A 23,502-nucleotide genomic window follows, 5' to 3' on the forward strand; every position below is an offset into this window, starting at 1 on the left:
TTCGGGTTGTGAATCGTTTCACAAAAATCACTCCTTGTTCTTTCATTTCTGTGGCTATATCTAATTCACTCATATCGGCAAATAGGTGATCCCGGTCTCTGACAATTCCTTTGCTAGTGTTCAAAGTTCTATGTGGAGATACCGAAACCGGTATTCCAACCAAAAGCTGTTGACATCAAATTAGTTGTTTGTTGTTTCCTGCTGCATTCGATGAGCAAAGAGCCTGATCGCAGTCGTTTGATGTTTGGGACTTCACCTGCAATACCCTGTATAACTTTTGACACTGCAAACGGGTTTAATTTTAAAGGTGACTTGTCAAGTGTCTCAATAACTAAAAATCGTGGCCAGTATTCAGTTGAGTTAGAAGGACGTTGGTCATCATCATCACTGTCCAGTTGACGTTTGTTTCGTTTGGGGGGGGGGGGGGGGGGGGGGTTGTATTCCATAGTTAGTGTAGAAGGTTCATCATCCGAGCTCCCCACCCACCACGGAGTATCACAAGGACAATGCTATAAACAAGTGGGTCTCCAACTTGCAGCACCAACGATACCCAGATGATATACTCCAGTAGAAGAATTAGAAATAATTAGTCTATCAGATTGGCCCATGAGCCATCGCCTTCTAGCATAAGACTCTAGGCAAAGTTCAAAGCAATATAATTCAACATCAAAAATGTTTTAGACATTACAGCCAAGACCAAATCAACCAAAATCAGTTCCAAATCATGCTTGTGCAATGATAAATAAATTTATAGTCTATGCACAGGGCTTGGCATGACCAGCCGATTGGTTGAACCAGGCCCATTCAACCTCCCGTCTAGGTGAAGTAAGGGTCGAAGGGGTGTGTTGAGCAAAGGGAACACGATTACAGTGAGTGAGTGAGTGAGTGAGTTTAGTTTTACGTCGCACTTAGCAATATTCCAGCTATATGGCGACGGTCTGTAAATAATCGAGTCTGGACCAGACAATCCAGTGATCAACAACATGAGCATCGATCTGTGCAATTGGGAACCGATGACATGTGTCAACCAAGTCAGCTAGTCTGACCACCCGATCCCGTTAGTCGCCTCTTACGACAAGCATAGTCACCTTTTATGGCAAGCATGGGTTGCTGAAGGCCTATTCTACCCCGGGACCTTCACGGGTCGAGTAGTAGTAGTAGTAGTAGTAGTAGTAGTAGTAGTAGTAGTAGTAGTAGTAGGTAAAGCGTGGTTGGAAGGACTCTCCTGACCTCATAAGGGAGCGCCAGGCGCCATGATCCGTAGCGGTCTTTCCAAGGTGAAATGGTGAATGTCACAATGCTTGAGAGACTCCATTAGCGTGTCTTTGTAGCGTTTTCGTGGTCTGCCGGGTGAGTGCTTGACTAAGGACAGTTAGAGCAGTCTCTTTAGGAGGCAACAGTGGTCAGTACAGCGAACATGACCAGCCCATGGGAGTGGAGAGCGGAGTAAGATGCTCTCCATGTCTCAGTGTCTGAGACTCATTTCGCTGTTTTAGAGCTTTGAGATTGGTGTCACCGTCGCTCCCAGAGTTTGTTCTTCAGTCTACTGAATGCTGTGCTGGCTCTGGTAAAGTTTAGCCATATCGTGACTGTTATAGTTGTATATTAGCACCATAATTAGACATTATAGTGAGTGACTTAAGATTTGAATTCGCATCGGCAATACGTCACCCACGAGGAGGTGGCTCGCCACGGGTGCCGGAGTGTGTCTTGTCTTGATGTGGTTTTACGAAGTCGTCCATGACCAGGTCTGACTTCCACATCACCCGTTTGACGGTAGACATTGATGAGACGTGAAATGACGCTCTTTGATTTTCTGTAAAGCTGTGCTACACGATTCTGGGACTGCCTGCCCTCTATCATGCCTATTAATTGCCATTTCTGTGCATTTGTCATGTAATGTTTTGGTGACATTTTTTCCAATGAGAGAGACTCAACGACACCGTGAATTTTATACGCTTATTCGCGCATGCAACAAGCAATGCATGTGCATCATGTACAGATGATATTGAAGGTAAGCATGGCTCAGTTTCCAGTGGATAATGTGCTGCGTTCGGATACAGTAGTCAAGAGACTTTTGTGTAAACGAAATAGTTTACCCCTGAAATGTAGATGAATTCTGCATAGACCCTCATATATCCATACCTACTATTACGTCACGGAGACGCGCCGCTCTGATTGGTTGAAATTTCGTTCGCGGCTGCGAACTGTGCACCGTTGTCAAAAAGGTCGATCTACGGTAATTAAATTTCGAAATGAGCAGTTATAATGACGGAGTTTCATTTACAACGATGTCAATGATTGATATATGCATTTGCACCCCCTAGAGTATATGTGATCTTGAACAGGCAGAGTTCATCTATAAAGATAGAGAATAGAGTCTGAGATAAACAGCAACCTTGCTTGACTTGTCATCAAACCAGTCAGTAATATCTGTACTAACTCAAACACAACATTTCACATCTTGCAATTGATATCGGGATTGTATTGCTGATGGAAACTGTCCTTGTTATTATTGAAAGGGACTTGCTATCTTTAACTATCGTAACAGTTACTGTTAAATGCCTTCTTAATGTCGATAAAACATAAGTATTTCGAGAGTTTTTAATATCTATATGTTTTCTAGGTCCTTAAGAAGGTTTTGTTCTAGTCACTTTCTTAATCCTGTGTTCAAGATGTTAGCATGTGGCTTAGATGGAACCGAGAGCAGTGTTATTAGACATCGGAAAATATGGTGCTCTAATCGCCAGTATATGGCATTTCATATGAAATGTCGTTGTCATATCTAGCCATGTCTGGACACTTAGTACTTGTGACGGACGCAGGGCACATGATCCTATGTAGTGCCACTGCCGAGCCAGGGGTTATAAGCTCTCGTGGTTCGCCCAGTGATTAATATGAAGGTACAACATGTTTCACTCAGCACCACTCCTAGTACTGGTAGTGTCCACGTCTCTCAAACCGATACCAACAAACCAGTCGGTTTTGGCTCAATTTCAGGAAAAAACTAGTGGGTGCTGCTAAAATGGAGTTTAGATTTTCTGCAAATCACAATTACTCACTGAACAAGTACAGATGTTTCCTCTGCAAAATTATTTCTATTCGAAAGTTTATCGTGAGCGTACGACGTTGACGCGAGTACCGATCTCTAGTAAAGGCAAGTCTCTTGTAAGCGAAGGTCCGGTCAACGTGATCCTCTTGAAATCAGCTTCATCTCCAAAAGGTCACTTTTAACGTTGCCTTTTCAATGGTTTTCTTGTTTTTTAACAATCGTTGTCAGGAAACCGAACAAAAAATAAACTACACGCAACTATTTCAACACTTTGTATGTTTTATTACGAATCAAGGGAAGATGAACTTGAAAACTTGCATTCTGGTTCTTCTGTTGGGCTTTTTTCACGACTTGTAACGTCGACTTGACCTCTACGACCCTGATGCTGAGGAAAAAGTAAATCCATAGCTACGTAAAGTGAACATGTTAACATTTCCCTGACAGAAGCTCTCTCACTCGCACACACGAAGTTTATTTTTATAATTATATGCTTAACATTGCCGCTATGCAGACGTTCATACGCGTAAAAAAGTTCTTCGTTAGACTGAATGTTTTTCCTGAATAATACCACAATACGTGCGATTCTAATGTGGAAACATGATAATTTGTGGTTGTACATACCTTTGAGGGGGGTGGGCATAATGTAAAATTACCTGTCTCCCTGACTAGCTAACGGAAATCCACAAAACTCAAAAAGTATAGTTTAACTTACACTGGTTATAAACTAACTAAGATACATAGCGTTCATGAACAGCGTTCATGTAATGAACGCTATGCATCTTAGCTAGTTTTAAACGTAAAATATTTGTCATTTCATTTTGCTACAATTGGTTGAAAGTTATGCCGGTTGCATAGTACTGAAAGTCCCAGCTGTCCATAAATATGGTGAACTACCATCAACTGGTTGCAGATCTACAGCCAAATTTGATAGGAATATTTTTGTTATTATTGCAGATGAAAGAGTGGGTGAGTAAGTTAACGATTTAACGTCACACCGGCAGTATTTCAGCCATATAGTGTCTAGAACAAACTTAGCATATGTTGTAAATACCTGTCTCAAAGGACATTACAATATTAGCAATATATCTCAGAATTCAGTTCTAAAAACTATTCACTACCAATTCCAAACATTCTACCGTGATTCTCTTGTTACAAGGGTTACAAATAAAGGATCTTCCCCTTTCAATAAATATCCATTTATTGTCCTGATAACAGATGCTAGTTGTACGTTTACTATCCGTCATGGTTTAGGGTATTCTACTGTCCTTCGCCAACCTATATATTTTGTCAAATTATCTAATAGCCAACACTCATGTAGGTATTAATAAATTATGTGCTTAAATCCCAATACTGGCTACACCTACTTAGGTTCTCAGTCCAAATTGATGTAGTCATTTTAAGACGATGACTGAGTGAGTTAAAATTTCAGCCGTATCGTGACTAAAACAATTTGTAAATTCACCCTAAAATACATGTAAGTTATGCAAATCTGTCAGGACAGTATAACCAACTTAGACATCACAGCATTTTAGAGTGAGTGAGTTAATATTTAACGTCACATCGGCAATATGGCAGCCATATCGTGACGAGAACGATTAATTATAAAAATACAAATGCATAAATAGCACATACGTTGTAAACCCCTGTCAACGAAGGACAGTAAAACTAATTAGAACATCACAGGGTAGAATTTGAAGCTAGTGAATAGACCTAAAACAATGTATCTATAGAGGACAGTACAATATAAGAATGAGCTACAGTTTGCCAACAACTGAAGGTAGATCACCATACTAGGGACCATTTTAGATGTAAAACTAGCATCTATCTCTAAACCTAAAGAGTTCAGATACGGACAGCATAAAATGGGCTCTAGTTTACCAAGAACTGGTCACGAGAATACACCACCATACTAGGGAAAATGGGGCCTTTGGTTACCTGCATGGGCCCTAGTTGGATTTACACCATCCCCTTCAGCTGCTGGCTATTGTAAGAAATGTTAGTCAAAATTTAAATAACAAGAATGCCACGTTTAAAAATCCTAGAAATTGAACGTTTTTGGACTTACGTTGCGATTAGTTGAGTTACGTCGGCATTATTCCAGCCAAGCAGTGGCGAGAATTATTTTGCATATATTACAATGGTCGAAAAGGGTAGGGTTTAAAGAAACATATGCTTTCATTTCACTGCCATTTAAAAGCAGAAAATGTCATAGCACCAAATGCAAAAGCAAGCAATTCGTTATTGTCTTTACAAAATTACAAATTATTGTACAGGTCAACTTCCCTCGGGTAATTTAGAGTCAGATGCCCGTTCACACGGGAAAACAGATTTCTCGCGTCATAATGGAGGCTCGCTGCAGTCCACACAGTCATGCGAAATATGCTTGATGGTGGCCACTTCATCGAAGGACAGATGAAGCCGGGGGGAGAAGTTGCGGAGTTACAAATAAGAATTACTTAACAAACATATTTACTTATGCATTTACAGCTCATTCATCAAATCTAACTATCATTAAAATGCAATAATTAAATGTAAACTTATATTATCAAAAAGATCCTTCATAGTTTGTGCTTGAGATATGAATCTCTTGTGATGGAATATTCAATGCTTGACCTTCATCAGAACGGAGACAAAACGGAGGATCCTCACCTTGAAACAAATATTCATATGCGTATCTTGTGTGCCCAAAACGACATCGTCGCATGATGACCTCCTCAAATCTGGACTGACAACATTAGTAGGTGTAACCAATGTAGGGTTTTATAACTTGTACTTTATTAATACCTGCTTGATTGTGCCACTTCCTCTGCATCAGATCACGGATATAGGATCTACTTGTAGACTTATAACAAGAGTATGGAATAAAAAACGGTGTAACAGATTTGTTGAGTGTGTGTTGACAGCACGATCGGCCATTGTAGCCCCAGAAATGCCAACGTGGCTGGGTAATCAACATAACCAATGCATAATGGTAACAATGTCAGTAGTCATTTATATGTTGTAGGTAGCTAACATTATCCACGTAATGTTTTTACCGTATCCTCACAGGGTCCAAGTATTGTAACATTATCGTCCTCTTGCGGGGGTAGTCCCGAAAAATTCCAATTAAACTTATACATACTACTAGATAATTTTTTTAACGTAGTATTTGCGTTATTTTACATTACGGCTAATCGCCAGCGGCTGAAGGGTAATCTAACTGGGGATGTTGCAGGTAGCAAATGTTATTATTAACCACTGTTCAAAGTAAGCATGGCCAGCTTGAGCATGAGTATATATATATGAGTACATATGAGTATATATGAGTACATATATATGTACAAAATGGCACACGTGTTTGGTCATAAAAAACAGATAGGTAAGTAAAACAGAACGCTGTTTTCTGCAACATGTTTCAATTATATATATACATGTATTTATGTTGAATTTGAAACTTGGTTTTAGTCACAACGTGGGTGACGTATTGCCGATGCGAATTCAAATCTTAAGTCACTCACTATAATGTCTAATTATGGTGCTAATATACAACTATAACAGTCACGATATGGCTAAACTTTACCAGAGCCAGCACAGCATTCAGTAGACTGAAGAACAAACTCTGGGAGCGACGGTGACACCAATCTCAAAGCTCTAAAACAGCGAAATGAGTCTCAGACACTGAGACATGGAGAGCATCTTACTCCGCTCTCCACTCCCATGGGCTGGTCATGTTCGCTGTACTGACCACTGTTGCCTCCTAAAGAGACTGCTCTAACTGTCCTTAGTCAAGCACTCACCCGGCAGACCACGAAAACGCTACAAAGACACGCTAATGGAGTCTCTCAAGCATTGTGACATTCACCATTTCACCTTGGAAAGACCGCTACGGATCATGGCGCCTGGCGCTCCCTTATGAGGTCAGGAGAGTCCTTCCAACCACGCTTTACCTACTACTACTACTACTACTACTACTACTACTACTACTACTACTACTCGACCCGTGAAGGTCCCGGGGTAGAATAGGCCTTCAGCAACCCATGCTTGCCATAAAAGGTGACTATGCTTGTCGTAAGAGGCGACTAACGGGATCGGGTGGTCAGACTAGCTGACTTGGTTGACACATGTCATCGGTTCCCAATTGCGCAGATTGATGCTCATGTTGTTGATCACTGGATTGTCTGGTCCAGACTCGATTATTTACAGACCGTCGCCATATAGCTGGAATATTGCTAAGTGCGATGTAAAACTAAACTCACTCACTCACTACTACTACTCATAATATAGGCACCCGTGAACGGCCACCTCCTCGTGGTGGGTGCTGGGTAACGCTGAGAGCCGTTCACCCCCGTAGTGGACCCGGGGGGATATTTGGTCCACCAACCCGTTTGCCGTGGCTTGCGGCCCTGTGTTGGCGGAGAAAGGGATCCTGGTGGTTGAGGGCAATAGGGGCCTGTAACCGTGTTCCTGTTGCTCAATACACCACTTTGGCCCTGACTTCGCCTAGACGGGTGGTTGAATGGGCCCGGTTCAACCAATCGGCTGGTCATGCCGAGCTCTGAGCACTAAATTTCATTGCTCGATCATTGTTTGGCTTGGTATTAATTTCAACAAAATATTTAGATATACATATATACATATGCTATGATACATGTGTTTTGTTTTAAATTGAGAAAATTTGCCTAGATGCCAGTGTCAGAAGGCGGTGGCTCATGGGCCAATCTGGTAGAATTATTAATTATTAATTTTTTTGCTGGAGTATATCATCCGGGTCTCCTTGGTGCTGCAAGTAGGAAAGCCACTTGCAATTAGCATTGTCCTTGTGATACTCCGTGGTGGGGGGGGAGCCCGGATGATGAATCAAAACAATCTTACCATGGACTACCAAACCCCCACAAAAAAGACCAAACGTCAGCTCGACAATGATAATGAACAGAGGTCATCCAACTCAACAGACAATTGGCCACGTTTCCTGGTTCTCAGTACTGTAGACAAGACACCACTGAAACTAAACCCTTTTGTAATCTCTAAGGGCATATATGGCATTGCAGGTGAGGTGAAGAAGATAAAACGTTTGCGTTCAGGATCTTTTCTGATTGAATGCAGCAGGAAACAACAAGCCACTAACTTGATGAATACAGAAACGTTTGCTGGAATCCAGGTTTCAGTTACTGAAGACAGAACACTGAACAGCAGCAAAGGTATCATTAGAGACAGAGATCGTTTGTTGGCCGAAATGTCAGAACTGGACATCGTTTCCGAAATGAAGGATCAGGGAGTCACATATGTCAAGCGATTCACCACCCGCAAAAATAATGATGTCATTCCAACAAATACGTACCTCTTTTCCTTGTCTTCACCACATCCTCCCAAGTGTGTCAAGGTTGGTTACTGCACTATGTCAGTTGATGTTTACATTCCAAATCCTTTGCGATGTTTCAGATGCCAAAAATATGGTCATGGTGTCAACACGTACCCAAAGCCAATAACATGTGCTCACTGTAGCGAGACTTCACACGTAACTGAAGATTGTGAAAGTACGTTAAAAAAATGCACAAACTGTTCCGGTAATCATTCATCCTTTTCCAAAGACTGTACAGTATGGAAAAAACAAATGGAAATCAACAAAGTTAAATTTACTCAAAATATTAGCTTCGCTGATGCTAAAAAGATTGTTGAATCAACAGTACCCAATGTTTCATATGCATCAGTCATTATGACACCGTCTGAAAGTTTGACAAGAGTAAATTCGGCAGTCACTAGTTTTTCCATAGAATGTCAAACAGATTTGACTTGGGTAACAGCTGACGCCCCTCACCTTCTTATACCTGAAGAACAGTCTACTCAGACTTCGGAACGATGTATAAACAGTCAGATCCAAGTCCAGGATGAATCACAGTCATTGCCTCAGTCCACTCAGAAGACTCGTCCAGAAACAAGTTCAAAGAAAACAGTTAAAAATACAGTCAAGACTAGGGCAGAAACAGTGAAAATAGGTGTCAGAGCTTCAAAGGGTTCGGAGAATCATCTTCAATTATTTAACAAATACGGTTCATTGGAGGACATGGATGTGTCAGAAAACATCCATCCCAGGGCACATAGCTTGTCGCCCTAAAAAAAAGCAAGGGGTAGATCCCCTATCCATCCACCTAAAAGATAGGTCATTTAACTAATATCGTACAGTGGAATTGTAGAGGTTTAAGAACTAATTTCAATGAACTACAGCTTTTAATCCATGATCTCACACCATCCGCATTCTGTTTGAATGAAACACATCTGAAACAGACAGATAATTTTAACTTACGCCAGTTTAACGCCTATCATTCTCTTTCCCCTCCGGGTGATAGGGTCACTGGAGGTTCTACTATTCTTATACGGCAAGATGTTATTCATAGCCCTGTTATACTAAACACTAATCTCCAAGCTGTTGCAGTGCGACTGACTCTAGGTGTAGCATTTACACTATGTTCTCTGTATATTCCGCCTTCTTTAACACTTCAACATACTGACCTTCAATCACTCTATGACCACCTCCCAAAACCATGTGTTATTATGGGTGACCTAAACGGTCACAACCCACTCTGGGGCAGTACTAACACTAATACTAAAGGCAAAATAATTGAAGATTTCATTTCAAATAATGACCTGTGCATATTTAATGATGATTCAAGCACCTATCTTCATCCTGCAACTGGCACTTATTCTTCTCTGGATTTATCTCTTGCCGATTCTAACCTCCTCAATGAATTTGACTGGTCTGTTCATAATGACCTTTGTGGAAGTGACCACTTCCCAACTATCCTCTCAGAAATTACTCCATCCGATTCTCCATCGTTTACAAGATGGAACTTTTCGAAGGCTAACTGGTCTTTATATCAAACTATGTGTGAATCAAAACTGCGACCTGAATATTTCAGTGATATAACTGATCCAATTCAAACTTTTGCTGACATTCTAAATAAAATAGCTGATGAGTGTATACCAAAGTCCTCTACGACTCCACATGTACGAAAACCGTGGTTTAATGCAGATTGTAGACAGGCCAGAAAAGCGAGGAAAAAGGCAGAACATTATTTTCGCCGTCATCCAACTGTCCATAACCTAGACAAATTCAAAATACTGAATGCAAAGGCGCGTCGTACCTTTAAACAAAACAAACGACAATCGTGGAGAAATTATGTCTCCAAACTTAATTCACGCACGCCAGTGTCCAAAGTATGGAACATGGTTCAAAGAATTAAAGGTAAAGGTTCAAAATCTACCGTACGCCATCTCAAAGATGGTAATAATTTAATTAGAGACAAATGGCAAATTGCAAATATAATTGGCGAAACTCTTGCCAAAAATTCTTCATCAGCAAATTATGTCCCTGAGTTTCAGAGATATCAGAAACAACAGGAGAAGACAAGCATTCATTTTAAATCGGATAACGGTGAAGACTATAATGAAATGTTTTCATTGCATGAGCTATATACTGCTCTTGAACAAGCACATGACACAGCAGCGGGTGATGACAATATTCACTATCAGCTGCTGAAACATTTGCCTGAACCATGTCTGGTCTCACGTTTAGATATCTTTGACAAAATATGGACATCTGGAAACTTTCCTCCTTCTTGGCGTAATGCCATTGTAATCCCTATACCCTGGTAAGGATCATACTGATGCTTACAGACCGATCTCTTTAACCAGCTGTGTCTGCAAAACCATGGAACGAATGGTAAATAACAGATTAATTTAGTATCTGGAAACCAATAACCTCATTACAAATATTCAGTGTGGTTTTCGGTAGAACAGAAGTACCATTGATTGGTACGTTTAGAATCCTTTGTCAAAAATGCTATAGTAAATAAACAACATGCTGTATCGATATTCTTTGATCTCGAGAAAGCGTATGATACCACCTGGAAGCATGGCATTTTAAAGGATTTACATGATTTTGGGTTGAGAGGTCGTTTACCTCATTTTATATCACAGTTTTTAAAAGACAGACAGTTTCAAGTCCGAGTGGGTTCATCCCTGTCTGACCATTACAATCAGGATCAGGGTGTTCCACAAGGCAGTATATTGTCTGTCACATTATTTAGTATTACGATAAACAGTGTATCCAAGGTTTTAAACGATTCCATTGATGGATCACTTTTTGTGGATGATTTTAATATTTCTTGTCGTGGTAAAAATATGCATACTATTGAAAGACAATTGCAGTTGTGTTTAAACAGAATAAATAAATGGTGTCTTGAAAACGGCTTTAAATTTTCTCAGTCTAAAACCAATTGCATACACTTTTGTAGAAACTATAAGCCACATAAGGACCCCGAACTATCTCTAAATGGCACTCCCATCAAAGTTGTAAAGGAGGCCAAGTTCTTGGGACTTATTTTCGATTCTCATTTAACCTTCTTACCGCACATTAAATCCCTTAAAGCTAAATGCCTGAAGGCACTTCATTTGTTGAAAGTTGTTTCCAACTCAAAGTGGGGAGGGGATCAAACTACCCTCTTACACTTATATCGATCACTCGTCCGTCAAAACTTGATTATGGCTCAATCGTATATGGTGGAGCCTGCAAAAGCAACCTTAACCTTCTTGATTCTGTCCACCACCAAGGCTTAAGACTTTGTCTTGGGTCCTTTAGAACCTCCCCTGTTGATAGTCTCTACGTTGAGGCTGATGAACCATCTCTTACACAACGTCGTATAAAACTGTCTTTACAATACATTACTAAATTATATTCTAATGAATCTAACCCTGCCCATAATTGTGTTTTCAATCCGCTTTATGAGGATTTGTATAACAAAGTCTTCTCTTGTCCCGCCTCTAGGGCACAGAATTAAACCCTTTCTTTCTTCTGAAGGCATTGAGCTGGAAAGTATATCGCCTTCCCGTCTTCTTTCTTCTCCTCCTTGGCAACTGGTAAGACCACAAGTTGACCTAACATTAACTTCATTTAAAAAATCAGAAACCAATGAATTACAATATAAACAAGAATATAATCAATTAAAAACTAAATATAGCAATCATAAACCCTTATTTACAGATGGTTCCAAGGACGGTGGTGCAGTTGCTTGTGCCACTGTCATTTGATCCAGAACAATATCTTCTAGAATTCCAGATAACAGCTCTATTTTTACTGCAGAAGCAAACGCCATATTAACAGCTCTTAAATATATTCAAAGACACCCTAAACGTAAACAATATATAATTTATTCAGACTCTCTTTCTTGTCTTCAGGCGATTAAAAATATTTCTTGTAAACATCCACTTTTAATAGAAATTATTGAATTGTATAATGATCTTGCTACTGGCCAATGCGACATTGTCTTTTGTTGGTTACCCAGCCACGTGGGCATTTCTGGTAACACACTGGCTGACCTTGCTGCTAAAGCAGCACTCAACAAATCTGTGACGCCGCTTCTTATTCCATACACTGATTACAAAGCGAGCATTAGAACGTATATCAGTGATCTGATGCAGAAGAAGTGGGACACTCAAGTAGGTATAAATAAATTACATGAAATAAAACCGTATATTGGGTACACCTACTTGGGCTGTCAGTCCAGATTTGAAGAGGTCATTATGCGACGATGTCGTATTGGTCACACCAGATATACGCATAAATACCTTTTGAAAGGTGAGGATCCTCCATTTTGTATCCCTTGTGATGAAAGAATCACGGTCAAGCATGTCTTGCTTGACTGCGTGAAATATTCCATCACAAGGGATACTTATTTTAAATCACGAACTATGAAGGACCTTTTTACTAATATCAGTTGTCATTTAATTATTGGATTTTTAAAAGAATTAGATTTATTAAATGAATTGTAAATAGATAATTTTTTATTATTGGAAGTTTAAATTGGTAACTGTGCTTGTTAGTGGCTGTATCCTCAAAGTGGGTTGAAGTACCGTAACACTATTGTCCTCCTGAGAGGGTACGTAAGCCCACAAACATTCAAAGTGAATTCAAACTGTCCATGTTTTTAATCGTAGAATAAGTGTCCTTTTACTTAATGGCTAGATTTCCCGAATTGCTGACGGTTGAGGGGATGATGTAAATCCAGCTAGGGTCCATGCAGGTAGCAAAGGTACTGTAAGTCCCCATGGTCCCTAGTATGGTGATCTACCTTCAGTTGTTAGCAATCTATAGCCCATTTTTATATTGTATTGTCCTCTATAGATAAATTGTTTTTGGTATAGTTACTAGTTTTATATTCTACTCTGTGATATTCTAGTTGTTTTACTGTCCTTCGTTGACAGGTTTTATAATAGGCATATATTTCATTTCAGAATTAAATGTTCTCGTCACGATATGGCTGAGATACTGCCGATGTGACGGTAAATATTAACTCACTCACTCATAATATATGTTTGTCATTTCAAATTCAAACGAATTCAATCAGCTTTGAGAATATAGTAGTTCAAATGTATTTCTCGCAACATTAATAGGGCAGTGATAAAAATAAAAAATATTAAAGTTTGTATTGAAAAGGATGTTGTGAGATCATGCTTTCCAGAGTAAATGAGGCATAATGACCCTCGTCCCGTTCATACAATACATATGGTAAGCCATGTATCTTGGAACTGCCTCATCTCGAACCTCTTGCACCAGACCGCCTAGGTATTTGTGACCAGTATCTTGTGTCTGAACAAATAGCATTTATGAGCATACGTTTATGACAGATCACTATAGTAATTGTTGCGTTTAGGCAAACCGTCCGGTTTATGTATCAGCATATCTTGAAGGTTACAAAACACTTCCTGGGTGAAAACACAATGAGCTGCCAAAAGAACTTAGGGTATCTTACAACTAAACTGCTGGCTTACCCGGGAGACAACACATTAGACCACCTGAGCAATCAGTCGCTCCGGCAGGATCAGGTATACTACCAATACAATCAGGAAGACACGTGCCGCTCAGCACCCCGCACACTGAAACATTATACACAAATGCTCAACTTGAAACCGGTTCATTTTATACATAGATGCCATTACACACAATGATGTCTCTGTAAAATGTATAAGATTCATTAGAGTACCCGTCATATAGCTGGAATATTGGTGAGTGCGGTGTAAAACTAAACTCACTCATTAGGGTGCATATTCGGATTTATTGTGCGATGCATGTTAATGTCCGAAAGGTTGACATACCATAGTCACAGTTCACGGTCAAAGGAAAAACATTTCAGCTCTTACTAGTCAACTACAACTCATAGCAGATGTTACTATAAATGGGTGACAATTTCTTTCAAATGTTTTTCGACAATGGCTTTAGGTACTGCTGTGAGACATCTGACCATACGTGTACTTACTTCATAAAAGAAATGGAAAATTGCGGGTATTTCACCCAAGGGTACGACATGCTTACCCTTTATTACCCACGTGGTTAGCAAATGGGTAGTTGCATACTAATCGCGTACATCACACGAGTGTCGTATCGCGTTGACCTGTATCAACAATGCTTCCGCAAACTCATTAGGAAACGTGTCGGTTTGAAACCACAAGAAACCCAAAATACGCTTTTGTGAATGCTTGTGAGACACGACTAATAAATAACATACCACACTTGGTCTCGTTACATATGATTTATACGAAACGCGTGACACTAGTTTCGTATAATTCCTATGTAACGAGACCTCCTGCCGTATTCTCTACTTATGCCATCAGATATTCAGAGATCGATTCATCCAGCTGTCCGAGAATAGTCAAACAGGGTACTTTTCGGAGCAGCTGTACATAACTGTTGTGGTTTACGGTCTGATGTATCCGCTGTATAGCCGTGGAGCCGGCAAGTAGTCTAAACAAGGTAACCGTAACTTTGGTATATTTCCAATAACTATCCACGATAAAAGCCTTGCTCTTCTCAAAAAAAATTTGTTCCATGTGTCCATCTAAAGGGGTGGTGTAAATCCAGCTCAGGACTATTGAGGAAGGAATTGTGCTGTAAGTCTCCAATTTGGTGATCTACCTTTAGATGCTGGTGATCTTCAGCCCATTTTACTCTCCGGTCTGCATATTTAAATTTTATTGGTCGATAGTAGTTTTACTTCTAAATTACTGTGATGTTCTAGTTGGTTTTACTGTCCTTCATTGACAGTGAATTTACAACTTGGTTTAGTCATAAGACTGAAATATTGCCGACGTGACTTTAAATTTTGACTCACCCACTCACTGATCATCGGGCACAGAATGTGTCCCAGAAACAACACAAAGTCTCAACAACGACAAGTTTCCCGACTATCTTATACACCTCTTCTCCTTACAAGACAAATCTTATGGCTACTTACTTCTGGATATATGTTTCCCAAAGTTTCTGGTCTACGTCCTGACCCATCGTCGGGCGGATAATGAAATAGTGAACAGTACAGTACATTTTGGATGGCCTTTCTCTTGCCGCATATCAAATACCTTAAAGCTAAATGCCTGAAAGCAGTTGATCCTTGATGGTAATTTCCTATTTCAAAGTAGGTAAGGAGCAACAAAACCTCCTCCACTTACACACGTGACCGATCTGCTCGAAACGTATGTGGTGGAGTATCTAAAAATGAATATTGTTAAAGACTGTGCACGTGATCACCAAGGCCCGAGGCATTTATAGTCTGCGTGTGGAGCCGAGGAGCCATCCCTCTAGCTACGTCGTATGAAACTGTCGTTACTGTACTTTACAAACGTAAATTCTATTCAATAAAATCTGGCTTTTGACTGCATGTTTAATCATATTGTAGATGGTGTTTTCAACTGGAAGTTTAGGTACCATCTTTTTATTCCGAACTGTTGAAACTCAGACGCTGGAATTGATATTCAGTAACCCATGCTTGTAGCAGGAGGCCAATAACGGGATTGGGTGGTCTGGCTTATTGACACGTCATAGTTCCCAAATGCGGAGATCGATGCGCATGGTTTTGATCACTGGATTGTCGAGTCCATAATTGATTATTTACAGAATGTTGCCACATAGCTGGAATACGGCTGACTGCGGCGTTCAACAATAAACCAAACCGATCTTCATTCCACCACATAGAATAAGATTCAAATCTAATGTATCTGTTAAAAATAATGGCCTTCAAGATGTAGCTTCCACGAATCGATTTGTTAAAAGTACATATGTGTTCATCTTCAGTACTTGCAACTTGTGGGGTCTATTATTTACAGCCATGGAGGTAGACTACGCTTAAAACAAACAAAAAACTTACTCATGGGTGTGGTTGATGAAGCTGTTGAAAGTGTTGTCGCTTCAGTCGACGTCATTGTCGTAGTAGGCGCTGCAGTCGTTGCTGGTTTTGGTGGACATAGGAACGCCCTGGCACATTCTACTATCGTAGCTCTGAATGCGCAAATTCGTCGACAGCGAAGTGAAGATGGTGCATAACAATTGCATGACCTGCATGTTGCCACAGTAGCAGCAAACTGCCGACACACAGCTGCCGCACTGAGCCGCGCAGAGGTCCCGCAGCCATAACGTTTAAGGCATACTCTGCGCCTGGTCGCGGCCTCATTGATGATCAGCAAACCGGCAGCAAAAAGGAGTACACCTTGCACTCCGTAGAACTTCATGGTGTCTTTTCAGTCTTTCCGAGTGCTCTAGAGATCTTGCACGGACCCTTTTCATACAGCGATTGGTAACGCCCACCATAATCAGTTTAACATGTGGGAGGTGTTTTGCAGATGATATATTCTTCCGGCACATATCATAGGGTCACGTGTTATTAAGGACCACGCCTCTCGTGGCGGTCATCGAGGTAACTGAGGAAATACTTAGTACGACGTTGTGCTGTGAATTTTGAAACTCTTTCATGCTGAACTTCATTTCAACTGAGAAAAACAGAAAGAACACTTGTCAAATATATTTCCTGTTTACTTCATTCTTCATTTCAAAGAGCTGTCACTGGCCTCTAAATGTATAATATTTATACATGTTCCATAACCTTTTCAGTACACATATGTGTTTTAAGTATATGATTAATTATATGTTGGGTTCATTTCAATCGAATTAAATAAATATTTCATCCCTCTATAATTCTGACGTTATAATTGTTTTAATTCAATTAAATATGATGTATATAGATTAATCGCGAAAGCCCCGCTATCTGTGTCATTCACATTTGAAACCTGGTTCCCTTATGGTTTCAATGAAACTACATATAACGTCTATGAACATTTAACGCTGCCTGCATCCACTTACAGTGAATGCTCAGTGGACGTTATCATTTCGTGCGGAATACCATAAACGTGGTTATATATTAGTTGCCTTCAGACTGTATTCGTTTGAATAACATAGAGACCCATGTTCAACACTCTCTGGGCAAAGTCTACAGGAGGGAAGAGTTATTGGCAGTACCCGTCACACACAGCGAGTGCCAATTAACAAATATCAAATAAAGGTCCAATATGCGGAAAATACAAATCACACATTTGCAGTGAAGATTAATGATCAATGATGTTTGCTGGGTTCGGTCGGTGAATGGATAACGTACCGGCTATCTTGCTCCAACATTGTAAGTGGTTTCCAGTGGTCGATTAAAAAATATTCACAGCGATGTTGCCCCTTACCGCCAAAGGAATATGTTACTCTTAAGTGAAACGCCTGTAAAGGTACGTGTTAGCAACGACAGTGAGTGAGTGAGTTAATATTTTACGTCACATCGGCATTATCTCAGCCATATCGTGACGAGAACATTTAAATGAAATACAGTGTTCCCAGAAATTATTGAGAAAATCTTTGTCTTTTTTCTGATGATGCTAAGATTGAAAAAAGGGCTTTCACTATGCTCTAAGCATACTAAATAAGGGAGACAAGTCTTGAAGGCTTAGAAGGCAGCTCATTACGTCAAGAGTTATCTCCCTTGTCTGAGCAGACGGCTTCCTGTGTTGACATGGCAGAATTTACAGAGAGAAAAGAAAGCTCATTCTAGATGATTTTGAAAGGGGTGAGGCTGATGCTAAAGTGGTAGCTTGTAGACATGGTATTCCTCTGTCTACAGTATACAGAACTTTGAAGAATATTCAAACAGGAACCGGGATAGAGCACAAAGCAGGGGCAGGTCGGCCTAGGAAATTCAGTGTTGTGGATCGCCGAAGACTTGGGCAGATTGTGAGTAGGGGCAAATTGAAAAGTGTTGAGAACATCAGAAATGAAATGATTAGCAGAGGAAGTCCTCAGGTATGCAATGAAACAGTTAGGCAGGAATTACAGAGACTTAATTGGGTGAAAATACGTGGAATTCCCTCGCCGTTGATGAAAGATGCATAAAAGGAAAAACGTTTAAACTGGTGTCGGGCTCATGAAAATCAAGATTGGGATAATGTTTTCTTTTCGGATGAAAGTTCTGTTTGGCTTTTCCCTAATTGTGTGAAAATTTGGACCAAGGATACTGTCAAACCTATCTACCAGCGACCAAAACATAGCCGGAAGTTTCACATGTGGGGTGGCATATCGGCTCGCGGAGTGACGCCATTGTGTGTTTTCACGGGAAACTTGACAAAAGAAAGATACGTTGTACATTCTAAATGGCGTCTTCTTCCGACAGCACAAACATTGTATGAAGATGATTGGATTTTCAAAAAAAACACTGCGCGCTACACAAAACAGTGGTTGTCGGGCGAAAATGTTCAAGTTTTAGACTGGCCCAGTTACAGCCCAGACCTAAACCAAATTGAGAATGTGTGGGGAGTCATGAAGGACAGAATAAACCAAAAGGGACTGAGAAATATTGAAGATATGAAGGCCGAGGTGGTCCAATATTGGCATACCCTGTCACACGATTACCTACAAACTTTGATGGGTAGTGTGCCTAGGCGTATTCAGGCATGCATTGCTGAGCGAGGAGGTCTAACAAAGTACTAAAACAAGACTGAGACTGTATAAGGATGATGTTTTAACATGTTAATGTAAGTAAAACGCCAGAAGTTAATAAACGTAATGAGTTACATGACACAACATGATTCTCAATAATTTCTGGGAATACTATATATGCATGTGGTAAAATCTGTCAACGAAGGACAGTAAAACAACTAGAATATCACAATTTCAATTAAAACTAGCATGGAAAGTTAAAACTAATTGCACTATTTAGACAATACAATATAAAAACAGACTATAGATCGCCAACAACAGAAGGTAGATCACCACACTAGGGACCATGGGGACTTACAGTACCTTTGCTTCCTACATGGACCCAAGTTGGATTTACACCATCCCTTCATCTGCAGGAGATTGTACGAACATTTAGTCAGAATTAAAAGAACATGAATACTACGATTAAAAACCCGGTAGACTTAAATTTACTGTGAATGTTTGTGGACTTACGTACCCTCTCAGGAGGACAATAATTTTACAATACTTCAACCCCCTTTGAGGGTACAGTCACCAACAATTCAAGTTACTAATCTAAACTACCAATAATTAAAATGCAACTATCTACAGAACACAATAATCATAATTTATTGATGATATCAATTTCTTTTAAAAATCCAATAATTAAATGAGCACTGACTGTGTTAAAAAGATCTGGAATTGTTTTTACATTAAAATATTTATCCCTTGTGATGGAGAATTCAACACAGTCAAGCAGGACATGCTTGACCGTGGTTCTCTCATCACAAGGGATGCAAAGTGGAGGATCCTCACCTTTAAGCAAATATTTATGGGTGTATCTGGTGTGACCAATACGACATCGTCGCATAATGACCTCTTCAAATCTAGACTGACAGCCCAAGTAGGTGTAACCAATATACGGTTTTATTTCATGCACTTTATTTATACCTACTTGGGTGTCCCACTTCTTTGCATCAAATCACGTATATAAGTTCTAATGTTCGCTTTGTAATCAGTGTATGGAATAAGAAGTGGTGTCACAGATTTGTTGAGTGCTGCCGTGGCAGCAAGATCGACCATTGTGTTCCCTGAAATGCCTACATGGCTGGGTAACCAACAGAACACGATGTCGTCTTGGCCAGTAGCAAGATTATTATACAATTCAATAATGTCAATTAAAAGTGGATGTTTACATGATAGATTTTCAATCGCCTGAAGACAAGAAAGAGAGTCGGAATAGATTATATATTGTTTACGTTTAGGGTGTTTTTTAATATATTTAAGAGCTGTTAAGCAACTTGTAGCCTAACCAATTGCCAAGGAGGAGAAGAAAGAAGACGGTAAGGAGCTATGGTTTCCAGCTCAATGCCGGCCGAAGAAAGAAAGGGTTTAATTCTGTGTCCGAGAGGTGGAACAAGAGAACACTTTTTGTTGTATAAATCCTAGTAGAGAGGATTGAAAACACAGTTATATGCCGGATTAGATTTGTTAGAGTATAGTTTTGTAGCATATTGTAAAGATAATTTTATGAGTCGCTGAGTGAGAGATGGCTCATCTGCCTCGACATAGAGACTGTCAACGGGAGAAGTTCGAAAAGATCCAAGACATAATCTTAGACCTTGATGATGGATAGAATCTAACATTTTGAGACTGCTTTTACAGGCTCCGTCATATACAATGGAACCATAGTCAAGTTTGGAGCGAATGAGTGATCTGTATAAGTGAAGTAGGGTGGTTTGATCGCCTCCCCATTTTGAATTGGAAACAACTTTTAACAAGTCGAGTGCCTTCAAACATTTAACTTTAAGGGATTTAATATGTGGCAAGAACGTCAAGTGGGAGTCAAATATAAGACCCAGAAACTTGGCCTCTTTAACAACTTTAATAGGTGTGCCGTTTAGATACAGTTCAGGGTCCTTATGTGGTTTGTATTTACGGCAGAAATGTATACAGTTAGTTTTACACTTAGAAAATTTAAAGCCGTTTTCCAAACACCATTTATTTATTTTGTTTAGACACAACTGCATTTGCCGTTCAATAGTATGCATGTTTTTACCTGGACAAGAAATGTTAAAATCATCCACAAAAAGTGATCCATCAATTGAATAGTTTAAAACCTTTGATAAACTGTTTATCTTGATGCTAAAAAGTGTAACAGACAAAATACTGCCTTGTGGTACACCCTGATCCTGACTGTAATGATCAGACAGGGTAGAACCCACACGGACCTGGAATTGTCTGTCATTTAAAAAGTTGGCAATAAATTGAGGCAAACGACCTCGCAGACCAAAGTCATGTAAATCCTTCAAAATACCATGTTTCCAGGTTGTGTCGTATGCTTTTTCAAGATCAAAAAAGATAGACACAGCATGTTGTTTATTAATTAGTGCGTTTTTAACAAATGATTCCAGTCGCACTAAGTGATCGACAGTACTTCTGTTTTTACGGAAACCACACTGTATATCTGTGATAAGATTATTTGTTTCCAAGCACCAAACAAGTCGATTATTTATCATGCGTTCCATGGTCTTGCAAACACAGCTAGTTAGTGAAATAGGTCGATAATTGGACGGATCCGTATGATCACGTCCAGGTTTAGGTATTGGTACTACTATGGCGTCACGCCATGACGGAGGAAAGTTACCCGATGTCCAAATATCATCAAAAATATTGAGACGAGTTTCTAGGCAGGATTCCGGTAAGTGCTTCAGGAGTTGATAATGTATGTTATCAGCTCCAGTAGCAGTGTCATGAGCTTGATCAAGAGCAGTATGGAGTTCATGAATAGAAAACGTTTCATTATAATCTTCCCCATTATCAGAATTGAAATTAATACTTTTCTTTTCTTCTTGTTTTTGATATTGCTGGAATTTTGGTACATAATTGGAAGAGGAAGAGTGTTTAGCAAGGGTTTCACCTAGTTTATTAGCAATATCTGATTTATCAGTAAGCAATTGATCTCCATGTTTAAGATGATGGACAGTAGATTTAGTACCTTTACCCTTAATTTTCTGGACCATGTTCCATACCTTGGACATTGGTGTCCGAGAATTTATTTTAGATACATAATTTTGCCAAGATTGGCGTTTATTCTGTTTAAAGGTACGCCGTGCTTTAGCATTTAAAATTTTAAATCTATTTAAATTATGCACCATAGGGTGCCTGTTTGCATTCATCGTTGAACCATGGTTTTCGAATATGTGGAACTGCAGAAGACTTTGGGATACACTCATCAGCAATGTCAATGAGTACATCTGAAAAACATTTAATAGCATCAGGAGCAGTAATAAAACGTTCGGGATTAAGTTTGCCAGTACAGAGAGATTCATATAGAGCCCAGTTGGCCTTTTTAAAATTCCATCGTGATGATGGAGGTACATCAGAGGGGCAAACAGGTTTTAGTTTTGTAGGGAAATGGTCGCTCCCACACAAGTCATCGTGAACCGACCATTCAAATTCATTTAAGAGATTAGAGTCAGTAACTGATAAATCAAGAGCTGAATATGTCCCTGTGCCAGGATGTAAATATGTATGTGATCCGTCATTGTAAATACAGAGATCATTATTTGAAAGAAAATCCTCAAGTAATTTACCTTTGGTGTTCGTAGTAGGACCACCCCAGAGTGGGTTATGGCCATTGAAATCGCCCATGATTATACAGGGTTTAGGAAGTTCATTGTAAAGAGCTTGTAGATCAGTTAACTGGACAGTGGATGAAGGTGGAATATACAATGAACAAAGCGTAAATGCAACTTGTAATGTAAGTCGCACAGCTACAGCTTGGAGATTTGTTTTAAGCGCTATTGAACTATGTATAACATTTTGCCGTACCAAGATTGATGATCCTCCACTTGCCCTATCACCCGGAGGTGCAAAAATAATGGTACGCATTGAAATGACGGTGTAAAATCCTGGATTAAAAGCTGCAATTCATTAAAATTAGTCCTTAGTCCTCTGCAATTCCACTGAATAATAATATTCTGATAACCTATCTTTTGGGGGGATATATTGGGGATCTGCCCCGCACTTTTTTGGTGGGCGACAGGCTGTGTGCCCTAGAGCGGACGTTTTCAGACACGTCCATGTCTTCGAGTGATCCATATTTGTTGTAAATTTGGATTTTATTCTCTGAACCTTTTGGGGCTCTGCCACTTAGCTTTTTCAAAGAATCAGGCTTCTTAGTTTTTGTTTTACTGGGTTGAGACCTTGTTGATGACTGAGAAGATATGTTATGATCAGGGGATGTTGCTGATTGAATCTGAGATGTACCAGGAAGTGATTCTGCAGTTTGAGTAGATATGGCAGGTGACAAAGGTTGAGGAGAATCCGTCTTCACCCAAGTCAAGTTTGTCTGACAGCTTGCAGATAATTTCATAATTGTGGATGTTGCGTCTGGGTTTGGTCTGGCAACGGAAGCATAGCTTTCCATTTGTACTGAGCTCTGGACCATTTTCTTTCCATCTGCAAAACTGATGTTTTGTGTAAACTTTATTCTGTTAATGGCCATTTGTTGTTTCCACACAGGACATTCTTTAAAGAAAGATGGGTGATCCCCTGCGCAGTTTGTGCACTTTTTAACATGGCTGTCACAATCTTCTGTTGTGTGTGTTTTTTCACTACAATGAGCACACACAACAGACAATGTGCACGTATTTACACC

The sequence above is a fragment of the Haliotis asinina genome, chromosome 4 (genome assembly GCF_037392515.1).
Source record: "Haliotis asinina isolate JCU_RB_2024 chromosome 4, JCU_Hal_asi_v2, whole genome shotgun sequence".
NCBI lineage: Eukaryota > Metazoa > Mollusca > Gastropoda > Lepetellida > Haliotidae > Haliotis > Haliotis asinina.